Below are 25787 nucleotides of genomic sequence, written 5' to 3'. Positions count from 1 at the left end.
AGAGTAAAGTACCCTCAAGCTCCACAAAACCAAATGCAAGTGTCCCATGTGCAAGCAGCGGCCCTAATGTCGCAAGTTCTATATTTACAAAAGCGGACGACTTAGACGTTGCTGGGAGGCATCTCCTTGTCTCCTAATGAAAGGTCTTACTTTCCTTTGACCAGCAGCCAGTTGCCCTGGGTAACTGCACTGGAGAGCTACACGCTAACAGCTGGAAGTAAAGATGAGCCCCCCACCCCCACCCCAAAAATGTTGCAGTAGGACCTGAGGACTGAAAATACCATGCGCTGATTTCTTCTCATCAGGCAGAAGTTTCCAGGTTGGAACTTAAAATTATTCATCCCCTGGATTATTGATTAAAAGAAGCTTGTAACTGTTAGGCTTCTAGAGTCAAAACGACAAATTTGCGTGATCAGACCATAACTGAAGCACACACAGAGGCCAAGAGATTTACAGGGCCCTTCCTTCTGGGTCAGTCAGAATCACAGTGGAGAACTGGGTGAAAGCAGCCAGCAGCACCCCCTTGGAGAAGAAGAGAGGGTGCCGTGCTAGGTGAGTCCTATGTACGAGTCACATAAAGGTAGCATCACTTCGTAACTCCTGGAAGAGGTCATTTAACTAACCGATGAGCCGTGGTTCTGTTTAGAATTCTATTCCCAGGCCTAAGAGTTTGTTTAAGCAACTCTTTGGCCATCACAGGAGCTGTCAGCCCACCGAAGTGCTTAAGCTGACTGTTGGGAAAAGCAAGACTCAGAAGAGCATCCTTCCAGAAGGGCAATTTCTACATTTTTAACTAGTGGGGTCACTGTGCAGGAGTAACTTAATCTCTCCAATCCTTATTTTCTTCATCTACAAAATGGGAATGAGGATGATAGAATTATGTTGAGAATTAAATGAAATAACACAGGTTGAGGTCATTAGCACAGCACCTGGCAGATGATAAGCTCTCAATAAATGCTGGCAAAGATGATGCCACTGATGATGACCATGACATTGAAGAGTAAGTAGAAGAAAACTTTATTCAAACAATAATCTTGTATCTTTAGAGGATGTCTTGAAAGTCTTACCTGTGTCTTTAAAAGTCTCGGCTTGTGTCAGCCATAAACTTGCTCATTCTTTTCCTTTGGCTACAAACATTTGCCAGTGTTTGGTTACAAGAGATGCTGCCTATGGAAAAATCTTTGAAAGATTTGGCAAGGCATTGGAGCGAGTCAGGATTGCTTGATTGGTCCAACATAGATTTCACACTTCTGATAGAAATGCACACTTCTTTGCATATTTAAAATTTTTTAAATGCCTGGGGCAATTAAAAAATGCCTGGGGCCCCTTCAGGCAGCGGCCAGCTCCTGCCTCTTTAGAAAGTGATCCCAGCGTGATGATGTCCCAGCCTGGTGATGACCTGGAGGGGTAATGACCCTGTGTTTATTTCCTTGTTGATTTCCCTTCCCTGGCTCCAAGCTCATTTTCCCATTGCCTGCAGGAAAACAACATCCAGGGGTGCGGTAGGCCTGACTTGGCAGCCCTAAAGGTGAACAAAAGGACCCTGGCTCTGGCCAAGAGCAGAAGGAAGTTAGAGGGAGACTCAGCCCATCCAGACCAGAACAGACACATCGCTGATGCTCTTGAGTGGCTGCTCAGTGGTAGCCACTCTCCCTGGAAGCTCCCCAGAGGCTGCTCTCGGGGTTATGGCTCAGTTCTGTGCAGAGCCTGCAGCAGGGGCAGGGGATGCACTGATTGAGTCCAAGGTGGAGTGGATCTCATGCGTGTCTGGAAGACAGGGCACAGGAAAGAGAAGGGAAATTTTCCCAGGCTACTGCTGAGTCAGAAAAACTCAGTTCCCAAATGGACTTCACCCGGAGGCCTCACACAGCTGAAAACTGATCCGCAATGCAGCAAAGGTAAGCGGCCTGCCACCTCCAGAGGGTTGCGTCTCAGGCAATTGGAGAAAACTTTGTCCTGACTCTCCGAGCCCAGCCCCGACCCCACTCCTGCCATACACCACACACACACACACACACACACACACACAGAGGCACACAGGCACACACACACACTTGTTAAGGAGAACTTGTTAAGGGCACACACACACACACACATACACACACTTGTTAAGGAGAACCTAGAAATACTTTCAACACTCTAGAAAGGCCTCAGGACATTTACTGTCTTTATGTTCAAGGATACCACTTCCTTGACTTTCAAAAATAAAAACTACTTTTTGATTTCATTTTTCACTGGCCAAACTGGTCAGTTAAAATGTAAGTAATCCCATTAATGGTGACTGGGTTTCTATAACATTATTCTTTATCAGTATTCAAAACACATTCACGTGTTTTGTCCCATTTCTGTCGTAGACAATAGGCATTTCCGTTACTGTTTTACCCACAGAGGCACTTAGGTGCAGAGAAATTGTGACCTGCCCAGCAGTGTGTAGGAAAGTGACAGACAGCTCACCTTGTCTCCATTCCTGCCTCTTTCCAGTAGAATGGGGACTCTACTTTCTAAAGCAAATGACAGACTACCCTGTCTGTCGCATATTCCAGCAAATGGTCTGATGAGAGGATCCAGAAACGGAGAGTCACAGTATCCAGGACAATACCCCACTGTGTCGTGTATCCTTATTCACATCCATCCCTGGACACTGAAGCCAGTTCAACAGATATTGATAAGCGGTGGCCCCAGCGCCCAGTTCTGGGTCACACATCAGTGCAAGATGTAGACCCTATGCCCAGAGGGTGCTGAAGGAGGCAGAGTGGGGGCTGGGGGAGGGCTATGAGTGAGAAAGCTCTCCATGGGAGGGGAGCTTCACACTTGGGCTTAGCATGCTGAAGGAGCGGTTTCAGATCAGCACAGCCCTCGAGTAGGGAGGGAGTGTACATTTATAGCAAGACCACAGCAGCAGGGCAGGAGGAGAAGAGCACAGCCTGAAGAATTAGACCATCCAATGGTGAATCCTGGTTCCACCACCTACTAGCTCTGTTGTTGCTGTTGTTCAGCCACTAAGTCGTGTCCGACTGTTTGTGACCCCGTGGACTGCAGCACACCAGGCTTCCCTGTCCTTCACTATCTCCTGGAGTTTGCTCAAACTCAAGTGCATTGAGTCATTGATGCCATCCAACCATCTCATCCTCTGTTGCCCCCTTCTCCTCCTGTCTTTAATCTTTCCCAGCATCAGGGTCTTTTCCAATGAGTTGGCTCTTTGCATTAGGTGACCAAAGTATTGGAGCTTCAGCTTTATGTCTGGGCTAATTCAGGTAACACCTCTGACCTCAGTTTTTTGACATGTAAAATGGGAACAATCGGTGATACCTACCTTAAGGAGTTGTTTTAAAGTATAAATGAGATAACACGTATGAAGTCCTGACTGGCGCACGTGTTCAATACATGCTAACTGGCTCCATGGGAGATGCCAGAGATAAAGATAAGAGGAGCCCTACCCTCAATTTGATCACAAGATCATGAGTCCCTTGTGTGCCACTATCAATGTATGCAGTGTGGTAAGGGCTGTGGGATCGCAGAGGAGGGATCCACTCAGTCTGGGAGATTCTGGATGGAGGTTTTGGGCAGCCTGTTGGGGGAGGTGGGGAGAAGTTACACAGCAGAGGCCATGTGTAGGAAGGTGGCAGAGAACAGAATTGCACTGATTTGATGTTGAACACTGACTTCATCCTCCCCTAGATGCCTCCACCTGTTAGGCTGCTGGGACTGCCGTAACAGTACCACAGCCTGCATGGCTTGAACAACAGAAATGTATTTTGTCGTCGTTCTGGAGCCCGAAGTCCAACATCAGGGTGAGGCCATTCACCTTGGCTTGCAGCTGGCCACCTTTTTGCTGTGTCCTCATGTGGTCATTCCTCTTTAAGGAGAGCGTCTCTCTCTGTATGTCCAAATTTCATCTTCTTAAGAGAGCCAGTCATTAGTTGGATTAGAGTCTACCCTCAAGGCCTGTCTTTAACTCAGTCACCTCTCTCAGGGCCCTATCTCCAAATCCAGCCACATTCTGAGACATGGGACTTCAGCATATGAATTTGGGGGGATACAATTCAACCCATAATGTTGAGGCTGTTACTAAGTCTTCCCAAGCCTTACTTCCTTATTTATAAGATGGGGACAATTTACTTAACAAGGAGAACCATTGGAATGATTATAAAAAGAACCTGTGAAGCATCTATCCCAGTTTCTGACCCTTAGAAGGTACACAGTAGTCAGTGGTGGTTACTATCAGTACTTTAGGCCAAGTCTCAAAAGAACATGGGGTCCCCTGCACAATCCATGTTCCAGATGGACATTGGAGAACTGGCCCTTAGGTATCCTGCAGACTTTTGGACAAGGCAAGGGGCATTCAGTGCTTCCACTTCCTTGGTTCTGGCAGAAAGCCCATCATCAGATAAGTCAAGTGGCTGGCATGTGTCCTACAGAAACTGTGTTCTCTCTCTCTAGTTATTCAAGAATCCAGATGCCCATTCTTTACTAAGTGACTTGGATGAGAACGTCCATCTCTGCACCTCAGCAGAGAAACAACACTTGGCAGATACACCCTGATTCTACTCCTGGGGCAGCCACGCCAAGCTCTGTCCACCCAAGGCAGGCCCCAGGTACCTGTGTCCTGGCAAGTCTGGAAAACAGTATCATTCCAACCTATATCACTAGATATAGATATATTATTTTGAAAAATCTCAAAGTTACAGAAAAGTTGCCAGCACAATACAGTAAAAAAAAAAAAATTCTATAATGTATTTTTCCTGAACCCTTTGAGAATAAGCTGCCAAAGAGATGCCTCATCTTCCACAAATACTTTAGTGTGCATTTCCCATACACAGTACATCTCCCACACAACCACAAAACCAGGAGCTTAAAGTTGATACGTTACTATTATCTAATCCTCAGACTCTAGGAAGTTTTCATTAATTGTCATTGGATCCTCAGACCAGTTCAAGTTCTTGTCGCTTGTCCCCAAAATAGTCTTTATAGCAAAAAGAATACTTTCAAATCAAGCATTGCATTTAGTTGTCACATGTCCTTAATCTACTTCAATATAGACCCTTTCCTCAGTATTTCCTTCACTTACATGACCTTGACAGTTTTTTTTTTTTGAATACTGGCTGGTTATTCTGTAGAATGTTCCTCACTTTGAGTTTGTCTGAGTTTTCTCACACTTAGATTCAGGTTCTACAACTTTGGCAAGAATATCACAGAAGTGATGCCATGCTCTTCTTACTGCATCCTATTAAATGGCAAAAGATTTTAAATTCTTTTGAGAATTTCACCGAGGCCCCAGTCAACAAATAGGAGATCACTGGGAATAGTTGGTTAAAGTGATATCTTCTAGGGATCTCCACTGGAAAGTTCCTCTTCTTCCTTTTTTAAATTCATAAGTGTTCTGTAGAAAAGGACCTTGAAATTATGTAAAATCTCATACCCATCAGACTGTCAATGTGTCTTTTCGATATGTTCCCGTCATTATTTGCACTTCCTTACTTGCTGTTACAATGAGATGTTCCAGCCTTATAGTCAAGGAGCTCTGGTTCCATTTAGTGGGAAATTATTTAGAATCCAAATTCTCACTGTTAGGTAGGCTCATTGCTGCAGTAGGTATTGCTGTTCCCCGACTCTTTCGGTGGAAGAGCTAGGGTGTATGGGTGTGTGTGTGTGTGTGTGTGTGTGTGTGTGTGTGTGTGTGTGTATCTATGATTTGGATGCACTGAAAACCAGAATTTCACTCTCATACTTTCAATTCCAATCCAACCCCTCATGTTTCATTCTAGCTTCCTCCCTTTCTATATTGTAAGTTCCTTCTCTCACATTACAGAGCCTGGTTTCCATCATCCTTAATACACTTGCTTGTTTGATCAATCCCCTGAATGTAACCAACCGCTATCATGACCTCTGCTATCACGACCTTCCCTACAGGTGCCCTCCTCATCCCGCTGGGATTCTGGCAATTGAGCCAGGCTGTCCCTCCAGAGGAACTCCTTCCTCTGCCCATCCAGGGTCTGGCCTTGTGCAGGGCAGCCCCTCTAGGTGGTTAATCTCCTTACTCTATCTGGACCAGCATACCGGCTCCACCCACCCTGTGGGTGATTACCTTACTCAGACCCCATTAATGGCCTTAAGTATTATACTAAATTAGGAAGAGAAGAGAAGATGAAGAAGACATTCATTCAATTTTAACATTTTTTTGAAACCTGGAAGTGGCTCTATGACCCCTGGTATGCATTTGTATGTATGTAAGCATTGTCAGTCTCTTTGATTAGTGGGGAGCAGTCTCTGCCATACAAATCGGGCACGTTTCCAGTACTAGCCCTGAAGGCATGGGGTTCACACCACTGATTCAATTCCATTCAAGACCTCTCTAGTCTACATGGATGTGGACTTCCCACCCCACTGTCTGCTCAGGGTACCAACAACATTTCTAGGGTGAAAGCTGCTATTTGGACAGTCATTACTCCATCTTCTATACCAAGTCCCAGTGTGGGCTCTGCCTCCTTTATTTCCTTAAGACCAGGTACCAAGCATTTACTATGAATCAAGTACTTGGCTAGGTTGGGACACAGAGATTTAAAGCCTTGTTCTCTACCCTCAGGGAGCTCTCAGTCCACCATGAGAAACAGACAAGAGTCAGACAGTTACAATTCCATGTGGCAAAGTGCAATGTGAGCTGTCTGAACAGCCAGCCACAGGAAGACATAGGTGTCCCCAGACAGGGGGCAGAGAGGGGATACCAAGGGGAACCCTGAGTGGGGATTAACAAGGTGGGACAGGCAGGAAGGAAGGCTCAGGGAGAGCTGTGTAGAAGGGCCAGCGGTGAGGGGAGAGCTGGAAAGGCAGATGCAGACAGGTGGAGGTGGGCACACCCTCCAGGTTAATATGCCTGGATTTTAGACTTTAGGACAAGAGGTTCTGAAGCCCAACATTCTGGGTTCAAATCCTGGCTCTGCCACTTACTAGCTGTCTGATCTTAGGCAAGTGACTGCCCTGTGTCTCAGTTTCCTTGACTGTAAAGCCAGAGATTATAATCATGCTTATCTCATGGAACTGATATAATGATTAAATTAGTTATTTTATATAGTGCACAGAAAAAAAACTTAGCATATAAACAGCAAGTAATAAATAGTAAGTGTTATTATCATTTCCCAATAGATGGCTTAAAAGAGATTGTGGTAGCTTAATCGCTCAGTCGTGTCTGACTCTTACAACCCTGTGGACTGTAGCCCACCAGGCTCATCTGCCCATGGGATTTCCCAGGCGAGAATATGGGAGTCGGTTGCCATTTCCTTCTTCAGGGGATCTTCCTGACCCAGGAATTGAATCTGGGTCTCCTGCATTGCAGGCAGATTCTTTACTGACTGAGCTACGAGAAATTGGCAAGGCAGAGACAGCAAACATATCATTAGTTAAAAGAAAGAGAAAGTTTTAAAAATAGATGCTGGCATTTCAAAAGAAACTCTATGCTGTTATTTTGGAAAAATTAGGACTTTGTTGTCTTTCTCGAAGCACATTTTATGGTTTACTGTTGTTTTTCCTTTGCCATACTTGGAAGGATGGGAGACCACCATAATCTTTCCATTGTTGCAGCCTCTAAAGGTCCCAGAGAGGTGTTACAGAGAGACACACTGTGGAGACCTCCTCTCTCATTTTTCACTTAATATGTAGCATTCTCAAGGTTCATTCATATTGTGGTGAGTGTCAGAATTTCCTTCCTTTTTAAGTCTGAGTATTATTCTATGCATTGGAGAAGGAAATGGCAACACACTCCAGCATTCTTGCCTGGAGAATCCCAAGGACGGAGGAGCCTGGTGGGCTGCCGTCTATAGGGTCGCACAGAGTCGGACACGACTGAAGTGACTTAGCAGCAGCAGCAGTATTTCATTATATGTTTATACCCTATTTTATTTATTCATTAATCTGTTCATGGATATTTGAGTTTCTTTCATCCCATGGCTATTGTGAATAATGCTTCTATAAACATGGTGTACAAATATCTGTTTGGTTTCCTGTTTTCAGTTATTTTGGACATATACTCAGAAACAGAATTGCTGGCTCATATTGTAATTCTATTTTTAAGTCTTTGAGGAGTCACCACACAAATTCCCCATTTTCCTTAAGTGCTCTTGCTCATTCCTGGAAGTGGGGTTGTCGGCAAGCTGATTCCTTCGAGGGGGTGACGGTGGGAGTGGATAAGTGGATTGAGCTGCAGGGTTGGCTTAGGTGGTCTGCGTTACACCTTAGCAGTGCTGTGTGCAAGGATCATGTGTAGTACCCTGCTTTTGCTCCTGGTACTTCAAAAGTGGAAATTAGAATTTAGCCTTTTTTTTAAAATTTTTATTTTATATTGGAATACAGTTGATTTGCAGTGTGATTTTAGTTTTATGTGTACAGCAAAGTGAGTTGGTTGCACATATACTTTTATCTATTCTTTTCCAGACTCTTTTCCCATATAGATTATTAGAGTATTGAGTAGAGTTCCTTTTGTTATAGAGTAAGTCCTTGTTGATTATCTCTTTTATGTATAGTAGTTGCTGCCGCTGCTGCTAAGTCGCTTCAGTCGTGTCCGACTCTGTGCAACCCCATAGATGGCAGCCCACCAGGCTCCCCCGTCCGTGAGATACTCCAGGCAAGAACACTGGAGTGGGTTGCCATTTCCTTCTCCAATGCATGAAAGTGAAAAGTGAAAGTATATATTAATCCCAACTTCCTAATTTATCCCTCCCCTCCCAAACTTTCCTCTTTGGTAACCATAGGTTTGTTTTCTAAGTCTGAATCTATTTCTCTTCTGTATTATGTTCATTTGTATCATTTTCTTAGATTCCGTATGTAAGTGATATCATATATGTCTTTCTCTGTCTAACTTACTTCACTTAGTACAACAATCTCTAGGTCCATCCATGTTGCTGCAAATGGCATTAGTTCATTCTTTTTTATGGCTGAGTAATATTCCATTGCATATATGTACCACGTCTTCATTATCCATTCATCTACAGTGGACATTTAGGTTGCTTCCATGTCTTGGCTATTGTGAACAGTGCTACAGTGAACACTGGTGTGTCTTTTTGAATTATGGTTTTCTCCTGATGTATGATCAGAAGTAGGATTGCTGGATCATATGGTAGCTCTACTTTTAGTTTTTTAAAGGAAACTTCATACTGTTCTCCATAATTTTACCAACTTACATTCCCATCAACATTGTACAAGGGTTCCCTTTTCTCCACATCCTCTCCAGCATTTATTGTTTGTAGACTTTTTGATTATAGCCATTCTGACCAGTGTAAGGTGACACCTCATTGTAGTTTTGATTTGCATTTCTCTAGTAGTTAACTATACTGAGAATATTTTCATGTACTTTCTGAGGTTTTGGCCTTTTTATACCTATTGTTCATAATTTGCCCCAACTGTGCATGCACACAATTATTTTTAGTCCCTCAATAGTTTCTTTGTGTTCTGTTGCTTGAGGAGATATTTGTCCAGTTGCAAGCACTCCAGTAGAGGGTCTCAGGTCCAATCCTGTCTCAGCTATAGCTGGAAAACATGAGAGCCATATGCTAACATGGCCCATTTCTGGCCAGCAGAGTGTTTTTAATTTTTTATACTTGCCACCAATATCTAAAAATCAGGAGATTTCATATAAAAATCCAAATTCCAAACTGTTAAAATGTAGTAAAAATCTAGCCACACTGGTCCCACTGAGTCATTAATTCACTCAACAGAGGTGATTAGGTGACAGTTCAGTGCCAGGCATTGCTATGGGTTCTGGGAATACAGCAAAGGTGAGAGACAGTAAACAGATAAATAAGATAATTTCAGAAAATGATGAATAAGCAGGGTTAGGGGCTAGGGATTGACAGTGGCAGGAGGTGATGCTATTAGAGTAGAATGGCCAGGAAAGACCTCTTTCCATTTGCTACAGTCTACACCATGCTCCATTATCCCCACTTACTTTAGTTATTTACTGCTACCTGCCTGGCAGTTAAAGGTATCTGAGATTTTATGAACTCTGCAATAACAATGATTGGAAATATAGTCAAGAATTTAAGCTGGGAACAAGGAAAATAAAAATAAGATTAGGTTGACAAGACCAGAGGAATAAGAATCAAGTATGAATGCCAAAAGAGCCTTCATCACTGATACAGCTGAGCAGCAGATTGAACCCTAAGCTTCCAGACAACTAGAGCAAAAGAGAGATATGTCCAATGACATCATCCTCATTTTCAGAAAGGAAGAAAGCAAGCCATTCCTTTATAGGTACAAAGCTTTCCTCACTTAAACTTGGAGTAGAAATTGACCATATCAGGCTTTTTATAAAGGGAACTGTGAGTGATATAGTGATCAGTATCCTCATGAACACATGCACAGAAGTATGATACATTCCACTGATCGGTCATTCATTCAAAACCCCTTTGTTGAGACACTAACATAAGCGCTACCGATGCAAAAATGCCTGTCGTTTTCTATTCCCTTAGTGTCCATAGATAAGAGATGAGGGTATCTCTTACAAGAATGTTGTTGTATGAAAGGTCAAGTTAATGCCATGCAGACCCCTTCTCCTGCTGATTTCAATTCACGGAGTATCAGAAGAATGCACAGAATGCCTGTCACTCAAACTCTCATCCTTCCATGAATCGATCTTCTCTCAGCTGGTTAGACAGAGGGGGATTAAGAGTAGAATTAGCAGCTCTACATGACTTTCCTCAGTGACAGCCACTCCTACTGCTAAAACGCAATTTTTGTGGCCCTTGAAACTTCTGATTTAAGTAGATAAACCTCTCTCTTTCTCTGGACTAGCCCAGTGAGGGAAGCGCCTATGGATACACGTTCTGACTGCTTAATAGTGAGAAGAGCCCTCATGAGGGAAGGAAATTCCTACATCTATTTATTCACCCCCTGCATGAGAAGTCTGCCACACTCCTGGGCTGGTGACCTAATACTGGGAAACTAGTCTGTCTTCTAGAATGCTCCTGGGAGCTCTTTCGTGGCTTCAGTGTCCAAAGCTTCTTAAGGGCTCCCTTGCTAACAGAGCCCAAAGGATTCCTACATTGTATATCCCCCAAGTACAGTGCATACACGTGTTTTATATCTCCTGCCCCACAAGAAAACACACCGGCAGAAATAGAGTTAAGCAAATTTTCTACCCTTATTTTTTGGCCTGGGGGTTGCCTAGCTGAATCCTTATCACCAGGATTATCTCTTGGCTCACTGGCGATTTTGCGGACTCACTCTCCTACACTTGGCAAGAACGAGGTATTGTCTGAGGTCCAGGGCCAAGCTTTACTTCTCCCTCACTCTTCTGAAAGCTGAGAAGAGCCTTTGGACTGTGCTAGTTATAATCCCTACCCAGACTTCCTCCACTCCATTACCATACCTCTCTGTTACTCTGACTAAATGTTCCCTTTGAGCCAACCTCACAGAACTGGTTCTCTGGGTGTGCGACAATGACCTTCCAGAAACACCCTGAGCTCAGTCTGGCTCAAGCCTCATAGTCTCTGCTTGGCTATCTGGCAAAGAGGCCCTGCTGGTGCCAAAGTAACCGACCCCATCTGAGATCTGATCCAAGTCACCTGACATGGAATCCTGCCCCATCCTGCAATGGGACAGCCCAAGAGTTCCCAAGGATTTGCTACAAGAGCCCAGGCTAGTGCTGTGTTTCTGACAAACTTCATTGTGTAAATTTCTTTCCATGGACATTGAAAAAATATATAGGCTTTAATCTATATACATGCATAAACACCTCAATACAAATCATTTTTCATTCATTTCTTTTTATCACTAAAGTCAAGTTCTAAACAGTGCATCCAATGTATCCACTGAGCTTTGTTTCCAAACAGAGAGGGTTCATATTATTAAGACTTTTGGAGTAAATGCTTTGAAGACTAATAAAAAATTGTCACCAACTGGCACTGGGGGGCTAGGAAACACCTAGAAAAGGTGCTTTAAGTTCAGCAGGTGCTTAATTCACAAAATAATGACAGTCACTTCTGAGTTATTTTCAGTCTGTCAGATCCTGTCAGACTCTTCATGTGGCTTGGCTTATCTGGTTTAATTCTCATGATTCTGAAAAGTACTAAGGTAATTTCCATGTTTCAAGTGGAAACTGAGTCTTAAAAAGGTTACATCACTTGCCCAAAGTCCCTGAACAGCAGGACTGGGTTTGAAGCCAGGTCTGTTACACAGCAGTTCTTAACAGGAGGGAGAAGGCAAGGCAGGGGAAGGTGGTGAGAGGGTCAGAGGTTTTGGGCAGCTCACTGCTCACGACCCCTCAAGCTCCGTGATCAACTCTCCATGTCTGTACTGTGGCGCTCGTCTGCTTAATGGACATAGAACCAGTTTTTCAGAATCTGCAGTCATATTCTCTGTCCATTCTTGTTGACAGTTGATTGAGTCATACAAATAACAATTTCCCAACCTCACCAACACTGGCATTTAGGGCTGGATAATTCTTGGATGTGGGGAGCTGTCTTGTAGAATATTTTTCAGCATCCTGGCTTCTGCTCACTAGATGTCAGTAATATCTCCCAAGTTTTGACAACGACGTTTCCAGACTTTGCCAAATGTGCCCTCGTGGAGAACCCTGCACTGGATACTATGAGAAGTGAGAGGAATTGAAAGTTTCTCAGAGGTGATGGCAAAATTCCCCAGCGGACAGGCACTTCTGTGGGTGTTGCTGGGAGGCCTCTGGGATTTCTTCACACAAAGCTGCCCCTCTCCTAGTCATCCCGCAATCCTGACTTCAAACTAAGTGGAAAAGGTCAAGACCCAATCACCCAAAGGACTTCCCTGTAGCTCAAATGTTAAAGAATCTGCCTGCAATGTACGAGACCAGGGTTCGATTGTTGAGTCAGGAAGATCCTCTAGAGAAGGGAATGGCAATCCACTCCAGTATTCTTGCCTGGAGAATTCCATGGACAGAGAAGCCTCATGGGCTACAGTTTGTGGAGTGGCAAAGAGTCGGACATGACTGAGCGACTAACACACACGCCAATCACCCAAAGAAAGGCCAAACCTCAGGCCCCACAGTCTTGCAGGTGAGTAGAGCACGGGGTCCCTCCAAAAGGCCCTGATGGCCATGGTTGACCTTCCCAGTGTCACCATTCTGGTAGGAAATTTGCATTGATCTGGGAAAGGGTCCTTTCTTCCATAGCCATCTCTGTAGCGTTCATTTGACCCCAAGTATAAATGGCTATAGAGTGACCATGCCAGATGTGACTTTAGGGTACACTGGGTATGTGAGAAGTATCCAAGCTGGCACTGGTGTCTCATGGCCCATCACAAGGTCGTCAATGGGACACCACAGTCCTTTGTCTCGGGCCCCACATTGGACCTCAAATTTAAAATGTTGACATCCTCTCCAATGTTATATACATGCTGAATGTTTGCATGTGGTCAAAAGCACTCATTTGTTCAACATATACATTTAAAATGCATCACCCTTTTCATATGTCTATTTTGGAATTTCTTTTATTTTAAATATCTTATGAGCCTCAAAAAGTGGGCATGACCCAGGCCTGTTAGGCATGGCCTATTTGCATCATAAGACTGAGCCAGGCACATAGCGAGAGTGATCTCCAGGCTCTTGAAGGCCCCAGGCCCCCAAACCATTCCCCTATGCTCTGGTTTGTTGTCATGTATTCACTAAGTCATATCCAACTCTTTGCAACCCCATGGACTATAGCACGCCAGGCCCTTCTGACCATCACTATCTCCAGGTTTGCTGAAATTTCATGTCCATTGAGTCAGTGATGATATCTAATTAACTCATCCTCTGCTGTCCCTTTCTTTTGCCTTCAATCTCACCCAGTATTAGGATTTTTTCCAACGAGAGCTCTGATTAGTTCTATCAAAATCGTCTATGCAATGTCTTACATTCCATGATAACTCTTTAAATAAAAATATCTCTGGGAGAATCTATAATGACCTCTCAAAACTCAATCATGAGAAAATAGACAAGCCAACTTAAGAAATGGTTAAAAGATTTACACAGTCACTTTGCCAAAAGATGGTTTACAGATAATAAGTAAACACATGGAAAAGATGCACAACAAGATTAATCATTAGAGAGAAGCAAATTAAAACCAGACTGAGACACCATTACATACATAGTAGAATAGCTAAGTCTAAAAAAGAATGACCATACCAAACGTTGGAAAGTACAGGACCAAATACAGGAACTGCACCTACTAGTGGGGGAAAAAAAACAGTACAGCTACTTTGGACAACAGTTTGGCAGTTTCTTAAAAAGTTGAACATATACCTACAGTATGATCCAGTTATTGCAATGCTCAGAATTTACCAAGAAATGAAGGCTTGTATCCACACAAAGACTTGCATACATATATTCACAGCAGCTTTACTTGCAATCACTTCAAACTAGGAACAACCCAAATGCCCATCAACAGTGAATGAATGGACAGACCATGATACATCCACACAATGGAATACTACTCAACAGTAAAAAGAAACAAACCATTAATACACACAATATGAATGAATCTCAAAAAGTATTGTGCTGAGTGGAAAAAGTCAGACAAAAAAAGATCATACTGTGATTCCATTTATGTGGGGCTCTAGAAAATGCAAAGAATCCATAGTTATAGAAAGCAGACTGATGGTTGTCTGGGGATGCAGAGTGGAGGGAAGAGTGAGATGAGGGATTATAAAGGGGTGTAAGGAAACTTTAGGGGGTGATGGACATGTTCATTATCTCGATTGCGGTGTGGATGAAGAGAGTCACCTGTTGTATCAGTAAACAAAGGATGTTGCAACCATCAAGGAAGCAGCTGCTGCAACAACCCCCCACCCCCCCCCCCCAACCCCACCCCAGAATTCAGGATGGAGGAAACCAGCATCCTGGCCCTAGATATTACTAGTTAAGATGCATATCAAAGAATGATTTTAGTGAGTCCAGACTCTTGCATCCTCCCATACATAAAAAGGCACTAAATGCATTAACTTGAGATGTCAAGTTTTCTTTAATAGTAATCTTTTGATGTTCTGATTACCTGGTTTTTGTTGCAGAACTTCTATACATCCTGACTCCTCCCTTACCTTTGTGAAGCAGTCCCTCAGAGCTATCTGAGAGGCTGTCTTCCATGCTTATATCTTCAGTTTTGTCCACTGAATAAAACATTACCCTTAACTTTTAGGTTATGTGTTATTTTCAGTCCACAGTGGTGATTTCATGACTGTATCTGGATGCCAAAATTGATCATACTGTACACATTCAATATGTGCATTAGGATGGAGATCAGGCACTAGGGTGTTGTGAGGGGAACAGAGGCACAGACATTAATTAAATCCACCTGGGCAGTTTCTCCATCTCCCTCTCCCTGGGCTAAGCACAGAGCTGTAGCCATCACTCTTGAATGCTGCCTGGATTATGTCACTAGCCAAGTGTGAGAAACCCATAAAAAATGCAGCAGCTTCTGGGTGGGTGAAAGCCAGGCTGTGACATCCTCTCATACTACCTGAAGGGCGCCTCTTATCTGGGTGAGTTCTCTTGGGGCCAGAAGAGATTAGATCAAAATATACTAGATTTATTAAAACTTGCAGTGCTAAAAATCCCTCCTTCTTAGAGAGGAGAGAAAAGAGGGTCCCTCTCCACTAGAGCAGAGAAAGTGGCTGAGCAGCTTGGATCCCCTCCAGACGATTCAGGCCAAAAGAACCGTGCAGTGTCCCAGTGTTCATTGAGGAAATCAAATGCACACACACACACACAGAGCAGCACCAGAGCCCAGCCGCCTTCAAGGCTGGGGTCTGCAGGTGCAAACTCCAATTAGAGCAGCCGGCCTTCCAATACCTTTTCATCCCAAACAAGGACTGGGTCTCAGCCCCCGCCAGGGATTGAGGAAGGGCCCGGAAGGACTGCCGACCAGACTGGAGAAAACAAAGACTGTCCAAATAAAAGCAGTTCATGTGAGTCGAACCTGAAACCCTCCCTTCATTTTTAATACTCTTGGGAGAATTAACCAATGTGCACTTAGTGGAAAATCAGTCACTGGCCACAAGGAAACAAACTGCCTTCCAAGGCACTCCTCTTCCTCCCCCAAGTTGGGGAGATTTCTTTTGCAAACCAGCGAGGCGCAGTATTTCTATAAGGGCACAGTCTCCTTGGTCATTTCCACTGGCAACAATGGTTCACCCTAAGCTGATGTTTCTTTCAGGATTACGGATGCAGTGTGGTCCCTTTGTAACTGGTGGCTCTTTATCATCAATTTCCCATCAAGGTTTAAGAGAAATAAGCCTTATGGTTAGCAAATAAGTGTGTGCTTGATATGCTTGCCAACCTCTATCCTCAGCAGAAAAATATTAAGGCCACAGACTCATGTTCTCCACTCCTCCTTTTCTTCCTCTTTATTTTCTTTTATTGACTTTTTAAAGAGAAGGCTAGATAGGTCAAAAAACTTAAATGGAGCTCGGTGCTTCCTCTATAGTCAAGCCAGCTTGTACCACAGCTAAGGAAGCACTCCAGAGGTGGGAAGACATCTCTGCAGGGGAGTCACTTCCTTCTGAGCTCTTTGGGTGCTTAGCCACCAAGGCCACCACCCCGTTTCAGCGAGTGCTTCCTCCCCTTCCTGACAATCTTGCTTGTTTCTAAATCTAAATCTCTGAAGGAGTATCAGCAATTAGAAATATAAACAAAAGAATGTTTAAACCGTTCTCGACCTTTTTAGTCTTCTCTTTAAAACTTTAAACATTTGTCTGAGGTCAGAAGGTCTGCCTTTGAGTGGTGCTTCAGCCTCCACTGGCAGCCTGACCTTGAGCAAGGCGTACATTTCCTGCTTTGTAAAAGCGGAAGTCCAGAGTTCATCAATTCAAAGACACTCATTCTTTCACGTCTTAACATATCTGAAACTACGTGGTCTTTTTGTTTTGTTTTACAACTGATGGTGTGTCGTGGTTTAACTGGCAGCATTCTGTTTTCTTTTTGGGTGGTACATAAAATGAAGGTGAATATTCCACCCTTTGGCCTCTTAGAAGCAATGAAATACAAGAATAATGATACCCACCTCATGATATCTTGAGGACTGGGAAATGCTGCAGCTTGACAGGGTTGATGTGAAAAAGTAAACAGAGTGTGAAAGGATATGGACAGTGCAGAGCTCTTGCAAATGAGGGCGTTGTTATCATGACTGGGAGTATTCTCTTGCTCCTGGAATAGATGAATCTTTTTTACTTTTGAAGTTACTCAGGAAACTTCATAAAAGCTGCACCTGTGATCCCCTATGACTATATTTTTCATGCAATGGTTGTTACAAACGAATTAGTTTAGTGGATCATGATATGTTTTTGTCATTGGAAATAGATTCCAAAAAGCATTTGAGAACTACTGCTTTAGGGAAAAGCAAAACACAAGTTTCTGGGGGCCAGAGCACTCCTTCCTCCACGTCTATGATGTTGCAACTGTGGGGCTGCATGGGACCTGATTATTGGGATTCTATTATTTGCATTGTGAGATTCGTTGCCCGTAGAAATTGGATTTCCTCTCATAAAACTGCTTTTGCATATGTTCTGTCGTTTCAGTGGTAAAAGGGATGTGAAACAATTGAGGTAATAATTCAGTCCTAAATTATTACTATACCCCGAGATTCTTTCACGTAATTCATCCAGATTATCACCTCAATTGCCCTCTTTTGCAGGCGTTGGGGGAGATGGGAGGGGGAGGGGGAGGAAGGAAGTTTACCTGGATCCTGTGTACAAGAGAAGGCTTGTAACACCTTCACTCCAAACAGATGTCTCAAACTACAGATCTTGGCCATGTTCTTTATACATGTTTGTTTCTTCCTTGATATAAAGGGAAGGGAAGTCACTCAGTCATGTCCAACTCTTTGCAACCCCATGGACTGTAGCCTACCAGGTTTCTCCATCCATGGGATTCTCCAGGCAAGAATACTGGAGTGGGTTACCATTTCCTTCTCCACTTGATATAAAGGAACAGTATAAATCCAAGACATTTCTCTCGAGTCTAAATACAAATTTAGGGTGGTATCTGTTGATTGCATGTGTAGGACTGAATGTCTGCTGAGGGTTTGCTCCCTGAGAGCAAAACACAGCAGTCTGTGGTCCTATTGCCGACTTCCTATCCAAGTAAGTAAATAAATGGAAGGTCTAGGAAACCAGGATTCATCAGGCTCCTAAGTGCCATTTTGTTAGGTGCTTGTGCTGTTTCAACATACTTAAACATGAGCGTTACTGTTTCCACGTCTCTATGGTCACAACCTGGCACTTGAAGGTAAGATGATTTGTGTTAAGGTCATAAGAGTTTCAGAACAGAGTCACCCTAACATCCAAATCCTGTCTCAAAGCCCAGCTCTTCTATTCTAAGGGGCAAGAAGGGCCAACCAGTGTCCCAAAGATGTCATGATAATGGCCCTGCCATCTGCTTGTCCTACCACCTTCTCTAAAGGGAACTGCAAACCTGACTACTTTATCCACATGGTTATTTTCACAGTGATATGCAGAAGCAGATGCTTGCTAATTTTTTTGAGACCACAGTTTCATTTTTCTCTAAGACTGAAAGGATACATCCCTTTCATCCCACCACTTCTCCTCCCTTAAAAAACAGAGAAAAGTTAATAGAAGAGCAGTCTCAATGAGAGTCCCCTTAGGTTTCCATTCTGAAAAGCAGATATTGTCCTCAGAGGTTATTACTTTCGGAGAGCTGGCCAATAGAGATTAGTATCTCCTTTGTTTAAATGCAGTGCGAGAACACAGATTTTAATTGACCTGCTCAGGGTCACACAGGAATTAGCAGTGGAGCCAGAAGTGGGGCCCAGTGCTCGAATTTCCCTTCTCTGGCCGTATCAGCCCACACTGCTGTTTTATGTACACTCAGTAAATATTTACAGCCTTCAACATCTTCCCCATTGCAGTTAGGACAAGACGTACTCTCATACACGTGCGGGCGCATGCAAAACAGATGTGAAAAATATAAACTTGAATTATACTGACACAACGCTCCTGATAGTCAAGTACAGAGTAAAACCCAGAAAACCTAAGAGTCAAGACTACAGTTTTGTCCTTTCCCACCTCTTGGTGGTTTTTCAATGTTCTGAACAGACAGGACATTTTTGACTAAGAGACCTAAAATCTGTGCCCACCTAGAAGAGCACTGATGAAAATGGAGAAGGAAAACCTCCTCTGTGTTGCAACCTTCCCAAGTTCATGATGCCCTAAAACAGCCCATGGTAAGACGGCTGAGTTTTGTGTTGGAACGAATATTGATCAAATCATGCCCCACTTCCTGAGACTTAATTTGTTAAGTCACATATAACTCACACCAAGTGTGAGAAGAGAGTGATTCTACTTTTCTTTATGTGTGTGTTAGCTGCTCAGTCGTGTCCAACTCTTTTCAGCCCCGTGGACTGTAGCCCACCAGGCTCTTCTGTCCACGCAATTCTCCAGGTAAGAACACTGAAATGCGTAGCCATTTCCTTCTCCAGGGGGTTTTCTGACCTGGGATCAAACCTTCTTCTTCAGGTACATTCTTCTCCAGGTGGATTTTTTTACTGTCTGAGCCTTGAAATACAATTGACCCTTGAATAATATGAGAATTAGGGCACCGACAGTAACCAAAGTTGAAAATCTGCCTATCACTGATAGCCCTTAGCATTCACGTTTCCTCTGTATACACAATTCACATCCACAGATTCAACCAATGTTCAGTTGGGTAGCACTGTATTTACTATTGAAAAACATTGCATATGAGTGGACTTCCGCTGTTCAAACCCATTTTATTCAAGAGTCAACTGTAATTGCAATGTATTAACACTAAATGCACTCATTCTAATCTAATTGTATATATTCTTTAATATAGGATACTTGAAGGATATAAGATATCTGAATATAAGATATCTGAATGGAAGATTATATTTTTAAAATTAGATTTTTAAAATGTTGTAGTAAGTCATGTGCTGCTGCTGCTGCTGCTAAGTTGCTTCAGTCGTGTCCGACTCTGTGCGACCTATAGATGGCAGCCCACCAGGCTCCCCCCATCCCTGGGATTCTCCAGGCAAGAACACTGGAGTGGGTTGCCATTTCCTTCTCCAATGCATGAAAGTGAAAAGTGAAGGTGAAGTCGCTCAATTGTATCCGACTCTAGTGACCCCATGGACTACAGCCTACCTATAACCTCAATTCTGACTAAAGAAAAGGAGAGATCTCATTGGCTCACGTAACCAGGCAGTCCAGAGCAGAGTTCTGGCTCAATCAGTGTCAGCATTTTCTTCTCTCTCCACATCTGGCCTCTGTATTTGTAATACTTTGGTTTCTGAGTGTACTGGTAGCATTCTCTCCACCCCCACCCCCTGCAACAGGAGAAACGGATGGTGGGCTTCATCCTAACAGCTGTTGTTCAAAAAGATGGGGGATACTACCCTTCTAACTCTTATTCCAAGATACTGGAGAAGGATTCTGATTCCTTGATGAGCCAGCCACCCCTTGGACCAATGTCTGTGACCAGGGAGAAGAGGACTGTTGTCAATGGAGGCTGGGTGGCATGCCCATCCTTCCTGTAGGGGATGGGGTGAGTTAGCTGGGCAACAAGCCACCATGATCGCAGCCCCGCTAGGACTGGGGATTGGAGACAGAGCTCTCCAGAGGAAAAGGAATCCACTGCCAGAAGGCGGAGAATAAAAGGAGCTGGGCAGACACAAAATATTAATTAGCTCCAGCTGTTCCATTAAACTTATGGTAATAATTATTATAAAAATCCACTTGAGCAGCTGGTATTGGGTTAATACCAATTGAACCAAAGCTAATGTGTGACCTGCAGATTTCCTTCCCTCTTCAATGGAGCATGTGATCGTGACAAACACGATATACTTCATGTCCCACAGAGTTGAACTGCAATAGTTTCATAACATTATTAACAAGAATATTTGTAACAATATACATTGTTCTCAGTTGGTTTCTGCACAGGGTTCCAGTGCTTCCCTCCCAAAACATTTTATGAATTCTAGGAGGTCCCTAGTGAAGTAGCTGGCACATATTCTGCTATAGAGCCTTCCTGGTGATGGAGAAACTAGACACCAAGGAGGTTATGTAATCTCCCCAGTCCCACAGCTAGTTTGTGGCTGAGCCAGTAAACTCTTGTCTCAGGTTCTGACTGTGGTGATCAGCTCCTTTCTGCCCCACTGTTTGGCCCAGACGTTGAAGACTGATGTTGATGAGGGTTCTTTATGTCCAGTGCTAGTGTAATCGGTTTTTAATGGCCTTATTTTCATCTCACAAGGAAAATAACATATCCTTTCCTGGCTAAGCACTATCTCAGAAAGAGCCACAAACCAACCCCCTGAGTCCTATTTATAGAACTGAACCCAACCTAATTCTGCTGAATTGGTAAAAACTGATCACTTCTCTGCTGCTTTCCTGGCCATGGCCCACAGAACAAGGATCTGTGTTTCTGGATATTACTATATATCTCTGTTAGTCTACAATGGCTGGAGGAAGTGAAAAGCACTATAAAAATTGAGGTGAGGAACCCTGGGGAAAGGAGATAGTAAAAGGATAATACAGAAGAGAAGAAAGAGAATGGAGAGACCAAGAAAATCATAGCGCAGGGGCACCAAAAACATCCGTGAAGAACCAAGTTTGGAGGGAGGTAGCAGGAAGGTTCTAGGAGGCAAGGGAAGTTAACATCCCTGGATCTCTACTATGTGCCATGGAATTTCACGTCCATCCTCTTGTTGCATTTAGTATCATCACAACATCCTGACAAGGGATGCAAGGCCATTCCACATTTTATTGATAAGGAAATAGAATATCATAGCTTCCAGGTAATTTGATGGATTCATGCAACAAAGAAGTGCTGACACTGGTGAATCCAGACATATCTGACTCTGTGGTTCATATTCTTTCTGCCCTCCCCTCCCCATCACCCACATACTATCTACTCATTACTTGTCCTACAAATTATCTGGAGCCTGAGTCAAGGATTTTTATACAAAGGATGTCTTGAGGAAGGGCTCTCAGGAGAAGAGGAATGAGGGAAGCAGCATGGGGCAGGGAACCTGTAAGCGAGGATAGAGCCACAATGAGTCTAGCTTTAGACTGATCAGACAGAGCACATGGATCACCCTTCAGAATTCATCCCACCTTGAGGCAAGAGGCACCCCAGCTAGTCAGTCATTGTCTGTGGACCTTGCCACCTGGCCAGAGTGGAGAACACTGTGGGGGTGTAACATCTCAGGGGAGCATTTTCTTAGGAGAAGGGGGCCCTGAAAAGAAGAAACCACCACACTAGTGGTCACTAAAGACCCATGCAAAGTGTTGATGTCAGTTCCAAAGGCCTGACCGCTGAACAGCCAAACTGTGGGTAACAAGATTTACACTGGGGTAGTTCCTGTGAGAGTGCAGCCCTAGGTCTGTCCCTCGCAAATCCCCTGCTCCCCTCAACGGCCTGCCTGCCTCCCCTCCCAGGTGACAGTTCAATGGATTAGAAGAATCAGAGGACCAGGACCTTTGAAGGTAGCCAGTGGCTGGTCTCACTTTCACTACATTCATGTATGTATCCCTTTCAAATATTTTACCATTCATATTTATCACCAACTCTCTCCACTCTCTATCTTGCTTTTCTCTAGCAGATTTTATTTCAAACATGCGATAACTATGGCATCTCACTAAACCAGGGATTCTCAAGGACTTAAAAAAATATACACCAGTGACCAGGCTTTCTCTACCTTCAAGGGGGTTTTGAATTGATTCACCTGAGATTTAAGTACCAGAGTGATTCTAATGCAGGCAAGATTAAGAATCACTATATCAGACATACTTCAGTCACCTGGGGCCAGTATATTAGAATCACCAGGGCAATGAAAAAATTACCCATGCTTAGGTCCCATCCCCCAGAATTCTGATTTGATTGATCTTAATCAGGCTTTTTGAAAGCTCCCCAGATGCTTCAAATGTGCAGCCAAGGTGGAAAGTTGGGGGATTTTTGAATTGTGCCACAGGGAAGCATGTCAGGATAGGAGATTTGGGACTGTGTTGGGATCAGAGTGCTAAAGAAAAGAGGACCCTGAGGACAATTGCGACAGAGGTGAAATGAGAGACTCTCACTTTTAATTCAACAGCCAATAGCCAGTTTGATTACATTTCCTATCAAATGCAAAGTAAAACCTGGAGAAGGAAATGGCAACCCACTCCAGGATTCTTGCCTGGAAAATTCATGAACAGAGGAGTCTGGCAGGCTCCAGTCCATGGGGTCGCAAAGAGTCAGACACAACTGAGCAACTAGTGAGTGTGCACACGTACACACACACACACACACACACACACACAAAGTAAAACCAGATTTTTCAGGAATCTTTATGTGTCTTCAGGTCTTGCTGGAGAGCTTTCTGGTAGCAGTTTTCTACCAGAAGTCCACAAGAGGATCCCCCCAAGTGATGGATCTTTGTGCTTGATCTCAGGCCCAGAATCAATTTGGCTGATTGATCAATCAACCTGATCAAGATGGCTCAGGCTCCTGTATTATCCCACCAAACACTCGATCCTTCACCCATGAAAACCAGCCACTGGATAATGAAATTCCTTCCAAGTGTCTCCCTCCCTCACACAGCCCTCAGCCCTCCTTCCCCACCCATCTCTCTTTCTCTCCCCCTCTCTTTCACACACACACACACACACACACACACACACACACACACACTTCTCCATATTGACCCGATCCATAAGACTATACTTCTATCCAGTGGAGACTTTATTGCAAAGTTCTTACCTAGTTCCCCTCATTGCCTTACCTGGACTGGCTTTGCATGAACTGGCAAAAATGCACAAAACTGCACAGAAATGTAAAAAACAACAACAAAAAAAGTAGCATTAAACAGATCATGAAAAAATCATGTTTATAGTATGAAAGCTGATAAAAGAAGGCAACTGTGTCTGAGCGCTTCCGCAGATGACTGTGAAAGTGTCATAGGCATCGAATCTGGGATTACAAATACATTTTAGTAACTAGGAGAATCCACAAGTATGGAATCTACAAATAAGAAAGATTGGTTGTGTAAGCATCCTGTTCTGAGTGACAAGATTTGTTTTAATGCCTTGTGTTGCTATTAATTTAAAAGCCTCTGTTCTAAGCAAGAATTCCTGAAATACTACATAGCTCAGGTCAAGAAAAAACTCACACAGTGATATTATATTTCTTTATTTTTTTAACCAAGAAATAATTTTTGTGGAAAAATGCTCATACTTCCAAAGATGATTGAAGGTACCTGCCCCTCCCGCCACCAACCAATGAAACATAATAGAAAAAATCAGAATCCATACATTATGTAGATTTTGGCTTTTCACTAGGATAGTGTTTTGTCATAATGAGAAAAACATTTATTTATGCTCTATTGAGGGAGACCTGGCGTTCTGCAATTCATGGGGTCACAAAGTCAGACATGACTAAGTGGCTGAACTGAACACGGAACTGTGGATACATGAAGAGGTTCTTTCCCCTCCTCTTTGTGCAACATTGTATCATTCATTCAAAAAAAATCAGACCGTAGTGTCTGTGTCATGTAAAACAAAAGTCTCCCGCCAAGCCAGGGCTGTTGATCTCAGTGTTGTCCCACTGAGATCTGCTGGAAAGAGGCACAGACTTACCAGAGACTGAGCGGATTTCAGGAGTGGGTGTCTTTTTTCCACCTCCCAGGTCTGAGTCTGTCCCTAACCTTTGGTTCAGTTCTGTAACAAATGGCTTTGCCTTTGGTTCAGAACACCCTTGAACTGGGCTGCAGCCTGTGTACAGATGGGCCATCTGGAAGGCACACTCCTTCTTTCCAGGTCTAGGACTGAAGCCACACTTTGGCACTGCCTTGAAAAAAATTGTTAGTTGCTCAGTCACGTCCAACTCTTTGTGGTCCCCATGGACTGTAGTCCCCCAGGCTCATCTGTCCATGGGATTTTCCAGGCAAGAATACTGGAATAGGTAGCCATTACCTTCTCCAAGGGATCTTCCTGACCCAGAGATCACACCCGACTCTTTTGCATTGCTGGCAGATTCTTTACCGCCTGAGCCACCAGGCATTGCCTTGGCCACATTTGAAAGGATGGGTCAACACAGGTCAGAAAGAGCTAGAGAGAGTTCTTAGCACTGAAACCCTGCCCCTTTGCTGGATGGTGTGATACTGGTTTATTTCTTGGTGGCAAGGACTTTGTAGCCATCATTCTGCCCGCCGCCTCCCCATCACTCATCTAGGGGCAGCTTCCAGTCTTGTTTGTGGATGCACTGAGGAATGGCTGGAGCCACAGTGGGTGGGGGCATCCCTGCCCTGCCCATTTCAAGTAGCCCCCATCAGCCCACACAAGCACTCGAAACCTGTGTGCTTGCCACATGCACTCAGCTTCAAGAAGTCTTTACTTGCCCCGTCCTCACAACCAAATGGCTGCCTCCACACTTTCCCTAGTGAAAATCCTGGAGATGATTCTGTTCCCAGTGAATTTAATTTTCACTCCCACTTGAAAATGAGAAAAGGTGCTAAAGAAAAATGCCTTCAGGTTGGAGTGCTGTGAACCAACACCCACAGTCTTCTCTTTTAGTTGCTTCCTAAATGCAGTTTCCCTCAGAGACTTGTGAAGTTGGAATTAGGTAAATCCCAGGTCCACTTGATCCAGAGCTGAACACTCCCATTGGGCCCCCACCTGGAATCCTCCCATGGGAAGTGCGAAGAAGGACTGGCTAATAAGGAAGGTACAGGCTCCTTAAAAACCATGTCTAGATACTTCAGAGGGCCAGCAATGGCAGTGGAAGCTTTAACAGGCTCTAGGTCAGCTCAGAGTATTACATTTTTTAAAAAATAAATGTTAAT

At 43.8% G+C, this 25787-nt stretch overlaps 1 protein-coding gene across 1 annotated transcript in view; it reads left to right on the top strand.

Moving 5' to 3' along the window:
* The first annotated feature begins 1603 nt into the window (after window positions 1–1603).
* The window catches only part of LNX1 (ligand of numb-protein X 1), a 191642-nt gene continuing 167458 nt past the window's right edge, over window positions 1604–25787 (top strand). The window contains exon 1 of the mRNA XM_060417115.1: window positions 1604–1898. The gene's annotated coding sequence lies outside the window, so the exon portion shown is untranslated. The remainder of the gene's footprint in view (window positions 1899–25787) is intronic.

This window comes from Ovis aries, chromosome 6, assembly GCF_016772045.2.
Source record: "Ovis aries strain OAR_USU_Benz2616 breed Rambouillet chromosome 6, ARS-UI_Ramb_v3.0, whole genome shotgun sequence".
NCBI classification, from domain to species: Eukaryota; Metazoa; Chordata; class Mammalia; order Artiodactyla; family Bovidae; genus Ovis; species Ovis aries.
Note: the sequence above shows the minus strand (reverse complement) of the source record. Positions and strands in the feature narration are given on the sequence as shown.